The 13,140-nt window shown below is 37.2% G+C and overlaps 1 protein-coding gene across 7 annotated transcripts in view; it reads left to right on the top strand.

The window, feature by feature from the left end:
• SK (small conductance calcium-activated potassium channel) overlaps positions 1 to 13,140 on the top strand; it is a 349,222-nt gene that overhangs the window by 59,276 nt on the left and 276,806 nt on the right. The window contains exon 2 of one of the 7 annotated variants that reach the window (XM_087350045.1): positions 13,066 to 13,137. The exons of the other annotated variants lie outside the window; for them this stretch is intronic. The gene's annotated coding sequence lies outside the window, so the exon portion shown is untranslated. The remainder of the gene's footprint in view (positions 1 to 13,065; positions 13,138 to 13,140) is intronic. 7 annotated transcript variants of the gene reach the window in all.

Here is a 13,140-nt window from a genome sequence, read left to right as displayed (position 1 = left end):
CAAGAATAAATAAGCGTGCCCAGTTTTCAAAATGTGGGTATGTCTACCGAGTTATGCAACGTATACAGAAAAGGTATGAAAGTTGGATTTAAATTGTGGCACCTTATATCCTGAACTTCAGCGTTTTGGAATGTAGACAGCATAACAAAGTTTTTAAAGTGAATAACAACAGTTTTTCTATAATTAATTTTTCTTCTGATTTAATCATTAACACCCTTTCTATGTAAACACTACTCTTGTAATAAATCATTGTATTTTTAAACCAAATGTGATTTAAGAACCCAGTTTATAATAGAAGTGTTTCCTTCCTATCAAAAATGTTAACACTAGATGTTGATACTGGTAGTGCTTAGAATTATATGATTAGAGGCGACCTGAAGTGATAAATATAGAAACTTAAAACGAAGTAAGAGAGATTTAGATAAGCTGTATCCTTCTGCTTGCTTCTGTTAGTCATATAATAATAGATTATCCTACGACGGCTTCAGTTAATTGTAAAACAGATGAGCAGTGATTAACAACGCGCTGAATCAGTTACTCCAATGTTTTTGGGCTACGTGTTGAAGACGATGCGACTCAGCATGACGGCAAATCTCAATCAATCATTCAATCATTGTCTCGGAAACAGAAAAAAGGCTTATCTAGGAGACCCTTGTTTTGAATCTCGCCTGGGGATTTAAGAATAGAGCTTCATATAATGTCGTTCAAGCTACTACAAAGGACAATTTCATCAACCAGTAGTGAGTGAAAGGATTTGCCATTTTAATCTTTCTATTCATATACGTTTTCAGAGAAGTCTCGCTTTGAAGCCTTTCAAAATTGATTCTAGTTTTGTAAGTCCATACAGAAGGTGGTGAGGTGTTCTCGTGTCTGTATTTTAAGTGTGTATTGGAAATCAATGGTTATTAGCTACCGGAATGTCTGTATATGTACAAAATTAATGTCCAGTTGTGGACACTAGTTTATAATAAAGAAGAGATGTGGAAAATTATACACGTATGCATTATTTGCATATATGAATTTTTCATGTTTTTATTGTAGATACAGTTATATTATTGTAAAGTTAATGATAGATTACCCACTCTTACCTATTCTTCTACGCAGCATAATGAAAAAGTACACACAATGGGTCATATTCAAATATCGTTTGTTCGTCGAAACGTAATATTATACAACTTGAAAGGGTGAAGATATATTTGTCCCCGTACTTCAGTTCTTTGGTGTCTGGTAAGAAGGGTTTAAATCAAAAGTAATTCGTACTGACTTGAAGCCCTTCTTACTGTCACCAAACAACCAAGCACCGTGCACGGATATAGTTGTGGAACTCCACGTAACGTTAACTTTGGCAACAGATAGAAATGTAGTTAGATTCACGCTTCGCCTGCTTTACCTCAGGGAAGAATGTTATCGGTAATCACTTAATGTGGGCCCCAGAGTAGGTCTAAATGAGGCGGCGAAGAGAAGGATCCATGCCAGTTCCGGGAATCGAATCCCGTATTCTTAGGTATATATGAAGCTCATATTTCAACTTATATTTTCCGAAAAACAACCTGCGTTATAAAAAATCCTGCATAACATAACCTACAGATTTCATCGATATACAACGTTTGCTCGAAATACGTTTGGATCCAGTGTGTACTTTTCGAAATAACAAATGAGCTCCGCGGGATCAACAAGTCCTTCCCTTTTAAGGAACCCTGGGGATTGTTATCGTGTTAAAGCGAGATGTTGGAAACTCTCTTGAGTCATTTGAACCCAGTCCAACTTTCCTCTTAAATGTTGTGTTCCCGTACGTCTCCAAAGTGGCAATTTTTTTTGTTGAGGTTTTCCAGCAAAAATGTGTGAATTTTCATCTTTCCCATACCCGCTAAATGTTTCGCCGCTGTCATATTGGAAAATACTTTATGGTGTATTTGTAGCGTGACAGCCTTTGTAACAATACGTTTAACAAGATCCTTTCTTTTTCCTGCTTCGTATTTCGAAGGCCATGTTTCAAGATTCGGTCTGCAGATTGGTTACACTGACTAAGGTATTTCGTGGTAGTGTCTCCAGTTACATGCCGGGATATTACTAAATTAGGTTAATACGACGCACTTCTTCACTTTTTTAAATTTGTTCTCTAACGAATTGTCTTATAAATCGACGCTACATAATCTAAGCATATTTTTGGGATGATCAGGTTAAGGAGTATGAAGTTAAGAGGACCACTCGAAAAACCTAGGCGTAGATGGGAGGATGACGTTAAAATGTACATTAGGGACACGGTGATAGAGGGTGTGCATTTGATTCATATGGCTCAGGACGGACCGGTGGCGAGCTCTTGTGAACACGGTGATGAACTTTTGGTTGTTTAAAAGTGTGCATTTCCACACTTACTAAACGACTGCTCATTACAGTTATGTAATTAGTTCCTAAAAGAATAAACATTAACTTTAATCTGAATAAATTAATTTGAGAGCTGTGACGAATCCAAAATTACAAGGCACGCATTTGAAAATTGCTTGTGATTGAAGTGCGTCTTTTTTAATATTATTTTGTAAAGATGATTTTGTTTTCAGCACATTTATATGTTTAACGGAGGATAGCAAAAATTGCATAACAATGAGGAGTTTCATGATTTGTAAATTTTATGAAATTTTATTAGATTAATAAAATCGAGGAGAATGAAATGGACTAGGCATGTGACATGTGTGAGTTACGTAAGAAATACATACAATTATAGTTCTAAAATCTGAAAGTAGGGACCATTTGAGATACTTGGCCGTAGAATGGAAGGTAGTGTTAAAATGTACCTTAAAGAAATAAATGATGAAGGTTGGACTGGATTAATCTGGCTCAGGATGGATAACATTGATGGGCTGTTGTAAATACGGTAATATAAATTTTGGTTCCGCAAGAGACGGGAAATTTGTTGAATAATAATAATTATTAATTAATAGCTGAGCGAATTTAAGCTTATCAAGACGGATTCTGCTCCATGCACGTGTAATAGTTACACTTGCAGGTCTTGATCCCAAAATAAATGTTGTTTTAAAATTCTGTTTGAAAAGGAAGCGTTTGCTTTGTTTCTCCTCGCGATGGCAGCAGCGTCTGTCTGCGTTAACTCCATATCAATTTTGATCGAATGTTTCACGATTACGGGTCAGAACTGGAACCGGATGTTATGATACTGCGCAGCTTCCGATGTTTTGACATGTAACGTGTTCTATTCTGTCTGTATATTGTTAACCAAAGTTTGACAAGGTTGAAGTGTCATATATTCACTCTTGCAGATTTTAAATTTTAGAGGATTTAATGACACATGTCACGTACAACCGACTGATGCCAGGTAAAGATCATTCGATCGCTTGTACCATGGGAGTTCGTACAGTTTAATACGCGACATGATAAGAACTTGCTTATGAGACCGAATAATTATATATTTAAAACTTTCTACATTGATATTTTTATTTATGAAACATTTCTTTTGTTGTAGGGTAAGAATATAGTACCTGACCTCTGAGGAAACTAAGATATTAATACAATTATCTCGATATTGTAGTAATCGATCACCGCAGGAACTGGGCCTTTTATTGATCCGTGCGGGCTGAGTTTTGCAGAAAAACTCCATCGATTCCATTTGTGGTATTTTTATGCATTTTGCGATACACCTGATTCTTTTATCTTAGAGGTTGAGATTCAAGTTGTCCTGGGGTTCTGTGGATTTAACCACAGTAAGAAGACGTTGGAGCTAACGTGTTATAAATTCACATGTTTTAATGTTTCACTACGACTGCATGTCGCAGCCGTAGGGAACCTTGGAAAAGACCGGTGTAAATGCATAGGGTGGAGTTGAAGGAAACCCAAACACAGGCGGAGCGACGCCTCGTGATGAGAATTAAATTCATATGGGCGGAGTGACTTGGGGTCACGCGTGGTACTAGGCGATCAATATTACGACACGCATCTCCCTGCTTCCGTTGTGCGTCTGCTTCTTTTTCTCTTGTCGAAATGTTACAGAGGCCAGAACAATTCCTCTGTCAACACGAGCACTCACAAAGCGTCGCAGACACTCCGAAAAATCTAGTCGACACGGAATATAGTAGAAAGTAAAAAGAGCGGACAAAAGGAGGGCTTTAAATTGTTAATCCATTTAGTGCTAAAAACGAGACATCTCCTTATGGAACAGTTCTCATTACTCTCATTAATACTTAGTTCGATAAAACTACCATAAATTTAACTTAAAGTAAGAGATTTGTAATATTTCAACAATAAAATTATAAACTTAAAAGTAAAGGAAGAAAATAGTATTTGTTTTCCTAACAAAACACAGCATGGAAAAGTTTAACAGTGTTCTTCGCGTTAGGAAAAACGCCTTCCTGGTTTAGCTAGTGTCTGACGTGGACTCGTCTGGGTCAGAGACTTGCCTCCGTTAGAATCTCACTTCGATTCTTCGCTTTTCATTTTATGTCTGTTTTAGTATTTACGCATGGCAATTTTATATCTGAATACTTTGAATACATATGTTTTGTTTTCCTGTATGGTAAATACGGTTGGACCGCCACGGTGGTCTAGCGGTTAGAACGCTGGCCTTGTAATCCTGGGGTCTCGGGTTCGATTCCCGGCGGTGCCCGAATTTATAACTTGTGTTGGGCAAGACCGTGGTCTAGGCAACACGGAGTTTTCCTCCGGGGGCTTCCCCGGTTTCTCCGTGGCATCCCAACAATTACTCCATTCACACACAGAAGAAGGCAATGGCAAACCACTTCTGGATCATCTGCCAAGAACGTATATGAACAGGTCCCAGTCCGAGAAAAGGTTGGAAGGATCCTGTTCATATGGACCTGTCGTCAGACAGAACACTAATAATAATAATAATAAAATACGGTTGAATAACCTTATATTTTTAACTAATCATGTTTTATGTATGAAAGTGCGTACCGCTGAACAATCTTAATTATATCAAGCAGCAAAACAGGGCCCGTCTCTGTTTTATTTTATTAAGTGACAGATGTGACAGAATTCAAGCAAACACGAGAAAATTAACGCGGGCCAGTCTGTATTCTTAATTTCCTCTCAGAGTTCTGTGGTGTTCTTGTTTTGATCGAAATTCCGTCTACTCCTGTCCCAGCAGATCTTCACTGCGATATCGCACATCAAGACAGTTGACAGTCACGCGCGACTTCCAGCTGTGAATGCTGACGAAACGGTTCTTATAAACGGAATACAAATGTTTAGTTTAGTAGAACATTCTGTTGGAATCTTATATAGAATAAAAAGACGTAAAATAATTTCTCATGTTACGAAGGTTCAGGGTGTCAAAGAGGCAGTTGGTTATATTAACTGTGATTTGTTGTGACTTCCCTCCTTCATCAAACTAATTCTGAAAAAGTACCTTGAAATAGTCCACAGCCGCTTCCTTCATTATGAGTTATAATTTTTAATTTGTCATCAGACTTCAGTTCGACGCTGTGTAATGAATTTTTAAGATTTTTTACAAATAAACTTAGTGGTTAATGATAATGATCTTCTGGGTTTTGGCGCCGTGCGGATTTCAGGGCTGAAGATGGAGACAATATGCTTTCCGAAACGTTGGCATCTGCCACCGAGTCTACATGGTGCCAAAAACTTAGAAGACCATCATCATCCTCTCCGTCGTGAAAACCTCAAAATCCTGGAATTGATATTTTGTTTCTCATTATTAGGTTACACATGCAAAAACAGGAAAAAAACAAACAAATTTAAATGGTGTTCAGAGAAATAAAGTAAATTTATTACTTAGCAAATACTTCTGCGTAAGTGTCAAAATAAAAATGTGGTTTCTGATGTTCTGTATCTTCTTGTATGTGGTAACCAGTGTTTCGGAAAATTCACAACCTAGAAGAACATACTCGGCATTTTAACCGCCGTGAGAAACTCAAATGTCAAATGCAAGTTGTGCTTAGGCTTTTGTTAGAAGAGATTGTTAGGTTACAATAAGCTGATTTTAGACTATATAAATAACACGACTGACATAAGTACTTGCAATCGGAACGAATTTGAAGTTTCGCTATTGGGAACTGGAATGATGGAGAAAGAAATTTCTTTAAAATATTGTGCATATCAAACTCGCGTAGGGAGCATATTTCCAGCAGTAATAAGTTTTCTTCGAAGACTGGCGTTATATAAACAATTATAAAAATAGACGTATTTGAATAAAACTTATCTAGGTTCTAGAACATAACTAAATTTGAGTAACGAATCAGTATAACTGAACAAATCTTTTTGTACGCAAAGTTAATTACGTTTCTTTTTGCCATAGTTTCAGAGAAGACTTTTCTGCTCCACCCATTATAGTCAGTAAATTAATAATTGAAATAAATATCTTATGATAGTGTGGTTCCATTACAAGTTAGCATATCAGTTTGTACATTAATATCTTTTCTTACTTCTAGTTTATTTAACAATCCTGTATTAACTAAGATCATTACTTGGGAATTGTATTAGAAAATAGAAACTTGTAATTAATAACGTTTTACTTTGTAATATTCTGAAAAATCGAAGCTCTTTATAGTGATACGTCATTATTAAAAATGAAATCCTGGATTCAAGAATATTGTAAAACAAAATAAAAATGTGAAAGGACCATATCAGTTTAAAAACCGTGCAAAGAAGTAGAACGAAGGTCAGGTGCTTTCATGTATAATTATATAAATGTGTTGCATGAATGTTAATTGCAGCTAAATCTAATCTTGTCTGACAAATTATGCATAATTAACATTTTGAAAATTAGTTTTTAAATTCAGGAAATTGCCACTGAAATGCCGTGAGCAGACTGGGACAATGAGGTTAGTCTCTCTTGTGACCGCTCGGTGCGTGAAAGTCATCTAACCATAATTTGATGGCGGATTTTCGAGGGCTTTGGCTGTGTGAAAGTGTTTTATTTACCAGGGGGAAGGCGAGATGAGCACGGGGATTGGGCTTTTGGGGTGGCAGGAGGCTGGAGGAAGGCAACTAAAGGATTAGAGCTAGATAAGTGCTCTGGAGCAAATAGGAAACGAAATAAACAAAGAGAATGACAGAACAATTAAAGGAAAATATAAACAAATTAGGGAAGGAAGACGGAAAAAGAGAGAAGAAAAGTGGATGACGAATGGAATGAAAAAGAGAGAACTAATGAGAGGAAGCTTGGAAAAGAATAAAAAGAAATGAAAGAGATACAGAGAGAGGAAAAAACAAAAATGAAGGGGAAAATGAAATGAAACTTGTACACAGGCAAAAGAATTACCAATACTATATCCGTTATTGTCATCATCTGCAAAAATATTTTATTATGATTATCTTGTTCTATTATAATTTCCTTTATCGATGACCTGTGTAATTGGAATAGCGTCTTTAAATGAAAATAAGTGACATCTGGGTAGTAAAACGCTTTATATAATTTCATTGAATAAAACTGGAATCTTAGAACCTGGAACCTGTTATCACTCGAAACGGTTTGCAGCTCTATGGTCCATGATTGTGACGGATTAAGGTAATGCAGGGAATTATCGAACGGACGACCTTGTGATTCCAGACAACAGAATGACAGTCTACCGCATTCAGTACCAAAGTTCTGACATGTAATACGCCTGTGGTGACGAATTTATGCCACACGCCTTACACGTGTGTCGGAGAAGTTGGCGGTCGCTCACGGCGAATCGAAGTGTTAGCTGTTAAAGCATGTAAACTGGAGCTATTAATGTTTTGTATGCAGGCTACTGCACCCATACGTTTTAATGCGTTCCTGTGGTTTGTTTGAAAAAAGCTTCAATCCATTCTTTCTTCATGTTGTGTGAGGAAAGTTGTATGTGCTGAATTAAAAAGGAATGGGCGAAAGCTGGTCCCGGCTTATTTAAAATTATGGTTCTGGCAGTCACCTGTAGGAATGGAAACAAAAACATCTCGAAACTGATCGTACATCAAGACTCGAAGCAATTTTCTATTTGATAAAAGCCGGACACTGCTTAGTGCAAACAACTAATCCCGTAGGATTTGAGGTTCTCACGGTAGCGAGCATGAAGTCCGTAGACGTATCACCCTGATGATGGAGACAGCAAGTACCTCTGATACTTCGCGAGGCTTCTATCAGACTACAAAGCGCAACAACTCAGAAAACAGCCATCTTCGAATTTTAAACGTACTAAAGAACGATCCATAAGCACTGTGAATAATAATTAGATAAAAATCACAGAATTAAAACTTAGAGAGTGATCTTCAGACTGAAGTTAAGGCATCTTTGCAGGTGTAAAGTTGCTGATTCTTTTCTTTGAACGTTAGGCGCCAACTAATACGTGAAAATTTACGTGATTTCTTAATAAATATGTTTGAAAATTGTATTACTGCTTTCAGTAAGTGATTGATATGATATATCATGTGAGTATAATGGTTGAAGACTGGTAGTTAAAGCACGGAGTTATAAAATTGCATGCGAAGAACAACGAGACGCCGGAAAGTGGATTGTGAGGTGGCATAGGCATTAGGGTGAATTGATGATGACAAGAGGAAGCAGCGATGCACGTAAGGAAATTAAGGTCGATAATATAGGTAAATGAGATTAAAGTATGTGTGAAGCCTTGGATATACCGTGTTAATAGAATGGAGACATATGGGTGTAGACAGCATGACAAAATCCTACAACAGACGAAAACTGATAGATCACAGGGTCCCTGGAAAGAGTACTTTGAGGCCGGTACAGGCAATGAAATGTCAGATTCGTAAAACTAACGAGATGTAGTCATTTAAGTTATGTATTAACTTGAATTACTATGTTTTTGGACTTGTTAACAGTCTGGTATTGTGATAGCCACGCAACGTTTCTAAAACTGGACGAGTCTTCGTCTTCAGGTTACGTCCGTTAGAAAGAGCTTAATTTGTTTGGATCCTTTCATTCAGAGAATTTGCCACGTGATACTAATAGGAAATGAATTTACTTGATCTTATGTTCATTTCTTTATAAAGAATGGCTAAAGTCTGCCGATTAGATTGGTATCTTATTGCTATCATTCAAGTGATTTTTTTTTGTATGATACTTAAACCAGTATTCCAGAGAGGCCGTGAGTGTGTCTAGCACGAAACAAGACGAATAATTTCGTTCATGAATAGTGTACAAGATTTAAATGAATTTCCCTGGCGCATATTTTATTTGTTGTTTGTACGGAAACTTCGGTGCCTCAAAACCTCTGCAACTTTTCATATCCAGATAGTTTCTCGGTCTTAAATATTTTAAAGCCTCCCAGTGAAATTTGATCCAACTCGACGAGAAGCCTTAGGAAAAATTTCTTGTCTTCAGGTTTTTGCTTCTGAAGTTCAGTGTTCACTTTCGGCATTCGGATATAAGCTGCATCCCCGAAAGTCGATGTAAGGAATGAAAGTTGACTCAAGTTGAATTATTAAAATAATATATTTTTAAGCGTTAAATAGTTTCCGACCTTCTGTCGTTTAATTTTTTTAAATGTGTTCAGCTGAAAGAATATGGCATTCCGGTTTCTTTTAGAGATGTTAGGACAGCATTTCTTTTATATTTTTTTCTGCTTGAAGGATAGGGAACACATTAAGAGTGTTGAAAATATTTTATTCTAACAAACAGAAACTAACGGAGCTGGAGAAAAATTCGCAGGGTGGAACTTCATAAGTTGTGTTTTTTACCAAACATTATAAGGGTGCTCAAATCAATAACGATAAGATAATTCGGTCATGTAGTGATTTATAGATATATAAAATGCATTTTTATTCGTGATACCTGACAGGAAGATATTTGAAGATTTCTGTCTTCTGGGTTGTCGCACTGTGTAGTCTGGTAGATGTTTACCAACGTTTCAGAGCTCATACTGCCTCCGTCATCAGAGTATGAAGATTTCTGTCTTCTGGGTTGTTGCGCTGTGTAGTCTGGTCGATGTTTACCAACGTTTCAGAGGTCATACTGCCTCCGTCATCAGGGCGATGAATCTTCATACTCACCGTTGTGAAAACCACTAATCATATAGGAAGAGATTTATTTGGAGGCGTGTGAACAGATAAGAGAATAATATTTAAACGTAGAATAGGTACTGGATTTGACTGGCTTAAGGTAAGGGTTGAGTGGCGGCTTGTCCTAAAGGTGGTAATAAACGTTCAGTTTCCGTGAAACATAGAACATTTCTTGATTTGCAAGGTAACTATTAGTTCCTCAAGACGGGTTCTACTGCACGGGATTAGTTATTTCGTTTTGGCGGAAAGTGAGTGATGACAGTAGTAGCATTAAATTTAAATTACCGATCTGAGGAAACACTTTTAATGTAAGATTGGTAGCCTGCTGAAGAAAAGGGGGAAAATTAAATACCGGCATGCTTGATGAGCTGCATTTATTGATTGCTTGCTTATTTAAACTACCGTGTTTCAAGGTAAGAATATAAATTATAGAGGTCAAGCCCTGTTTTGATGTGTTGTCTCAGCCTTCGCCTCAATAGAAAATAGTCGCAAACATTTCCAGTTAGGGTAGGCGGAAACTAGGACACGTCTCAAACCCGGCGTTAAAACGGGTGAAGACAACACATTGAAGATTGCAAGTTTCGAAATCACTCTCTCATAAAAGTTACATTTTATTTGCTTTCTTTTGTTTACTATTGCTTTTTTTTGATTTTATTGGTTTCCTGAAAATTAAATAAGTTGGGAAAGTAATCCCAAGTTTCGTTTCCCGAATAGGGTTTACTTTATATCCTCGGTGGAGCAGTCTACAAAGATTAGAATAAGATGAGGGTTAGGAGATTTAAACATCTCGCGTCAGTGAGGATGTCGATTGATCTTGTTTCTGGCTGTAACGCCGTGTGAACTTGTAGGTAGATAACCAACGTTTCGTAGTAAAGTATTGCCTCCATGTTTAGACTTGAAGATGGAGGCTGTGTTTTTCTTCGAAACGTTACAACTCAGAACATCAACGAAAATTTTAATGTTATTTAAGCCTGTCTGTGTTCCACATAAAAACACTGGAGGCATGTTTTCACGACTTTTATCTTTAAAACTACTTTCAGGTTAACACAAATTTATTCAAGATCAGTAGTAAAAGCTGAAGCGCAACACAAAGTGCGCAGAGACTGGAACATTCTCATCTCTGTGCCTCTCAGGCTCTTGTACAATTTGTATCTGTGATCCTTTCCCAGGAACTGAAGCTGTCAGGGCTTTAGACTGACTGCTGTCTTCTGTTCTGTGCCGTGCTGACGTTAATAATGTGCAGAGCGCTACCTCCACTGTCCCTATACGTCTTAATGGAATGCTAAACCTCTTTTCTTTACATCTGAAATTCGTGCTGGAATTGACAGTTACAGAACATCATAACAGCTGAGTCGACTGTAGCCCCACTCACAGTCTAATCAACAACACTGTGCAGACATTTAACCATACATTGGGATAGCTCCTCGTCATATGTTTGAGGACAACAGCTTATTTATTGTACTCATACACACACGCACATACGTGTTTGCATTAATTTTTTTTAAAAAACTCATCTAAAGATGATTGACATTATTCGGGTACTGACAAGTATGTCGGTCTATTGTTTATTTAATTTAATTTAATTTAATTTATTTTCTTTATGATTTAATTCACGACGCTGAAGTCCTCAGACTACATAACGTCGGGTGATAGGCCTAATTTAAGGTACTGCCTCGGAATTTGTCTATAGATATTGAGGAAGTCACGAGAAACTCCAGGATAGCTAATTTCAGGACCTAGATTTTATCCTGGGACCCAATGAATACGAAACAGGAGTGCTAACCACTCAATCGGGATTAGTTGATTGGGCGCGCACGTGCGCGATTGCGTATGTGTATGTTCAGTTTTGCTTACTCGTAGACTGGGAGTAATAAAACAAGAGGTCCTGTTTTGACCGGTTTAGAATAAGTCACAGAGACGGACGCTTATAAAAAAGATTATGCAACCTCAGGTATCATAAAAGCAGGGAAGCTTTCGGCTTTCTAAGAAAGGTTCTTTTCCATGGAGTTTGTTATATAGCCTATTGAACTTTTCATATGACAGTCATTTGCAAACGGGGTTAAAGTAAACTCCCGAAACGCTTTTCCTGTTAAACCTCTCTCAGGCATTGTGCAACATAATTGCGTTTAATGGTTACTCGTAGAATGGACAGAGTTGCTTGGGGTACAAGGACCTTTTATAGAACATGACAGCGCGCAGGACCAGTGGTGAGACGAATGTACCTCCTGAGGCGTTTCAAACTGAAACTTACCACCGAAAGTTTGTAACACGCGTTTTTGTGGTCCGTGTTCGTATGCTTGAAACGGAGGAGGCAGTGTGGTCAATCTTGTTTGCTGGTTGTTTGTCCCGCCTGTACGTTTATACGCTATCGAAATCTGGTTGTTTCTTCTTATTGAGCTTCTGAAACATGGAGAATTGAATCTGATTTTCGTATCAGAAACCTTGACTTTCAAAGGAAATGTAAAATAAAAAACTTCGAAGCACAGCAGTTGAGATTCCTCAGGCCTCTTACTGGTATATACAAAGAAATATTTATAGAACAGTTACGTATAACTTACATAATACAAGATATTGAAAAATGCAAGCAACAAGGTGGTCCATGTTGAATGAAATGACTATAAACATTTTTCAGAGAAGTTATTTGTTATGTAATATTCTAAATTCCTCACTTACTTGATGTCTCTTCTTCTTCTTCTTGAGCTTAAGCCTTAAGGCCTGTTCCAGCCCAGAACTAGTTTTGAAACTATGAATAATTGTAGATATTTGGTAGGAACCCTTGGACGAGTTATTCTATCAAAGGCCTAAGTAGATACGAACAAATGTCTTGGCGTGTGGGTAACATCACAATTCTATGAATGTGTTACCGAGTCTGCTAATCATTCAAAATGCATTTGACCTAAAGTAGGCAGTTCACTGACGTATTATTATCGTAACAAATTTATTTTAATATCTACCTTAATGTTATCTACACCTTTGTCTTTAAAGTGGTTTCGGATATGAGCTTTCAAAATCAAAATTTCGTCCTTGTATGTATTTATTGTTTCAAGTCCCGCTTATGCATGTGATATTTTATCTGAATTGACAATGTGTTTGTTTCAGGTAAAACCTCGTACTGCTATGAATTCAAGATTTCCAGTATTCGTTCTCCACTTATCGCTTGTAATAAGAAAGGTA

This window comes from Zootermopsis nevadensis, unplaced genomic scaffold (assembly GCF_977971745.1).
Source record: "Zootermopsis nevadensis isolate Lab colony 2312 unplaced genomic scaffold, Znev_1.0 Znev_ptg000002l, whole genome shotgun sequence".
NCBI lineage: Eukaryota > Metazoa > Arthropoda > Insecta > Blattodea > Termopsidae > Zootermopsis > Zootermopsis nevadensis.
Note: the sequence above shows the minus strand (reverse complement) of the source record. Positions and strands in the feature narration are given on the sequence as shown.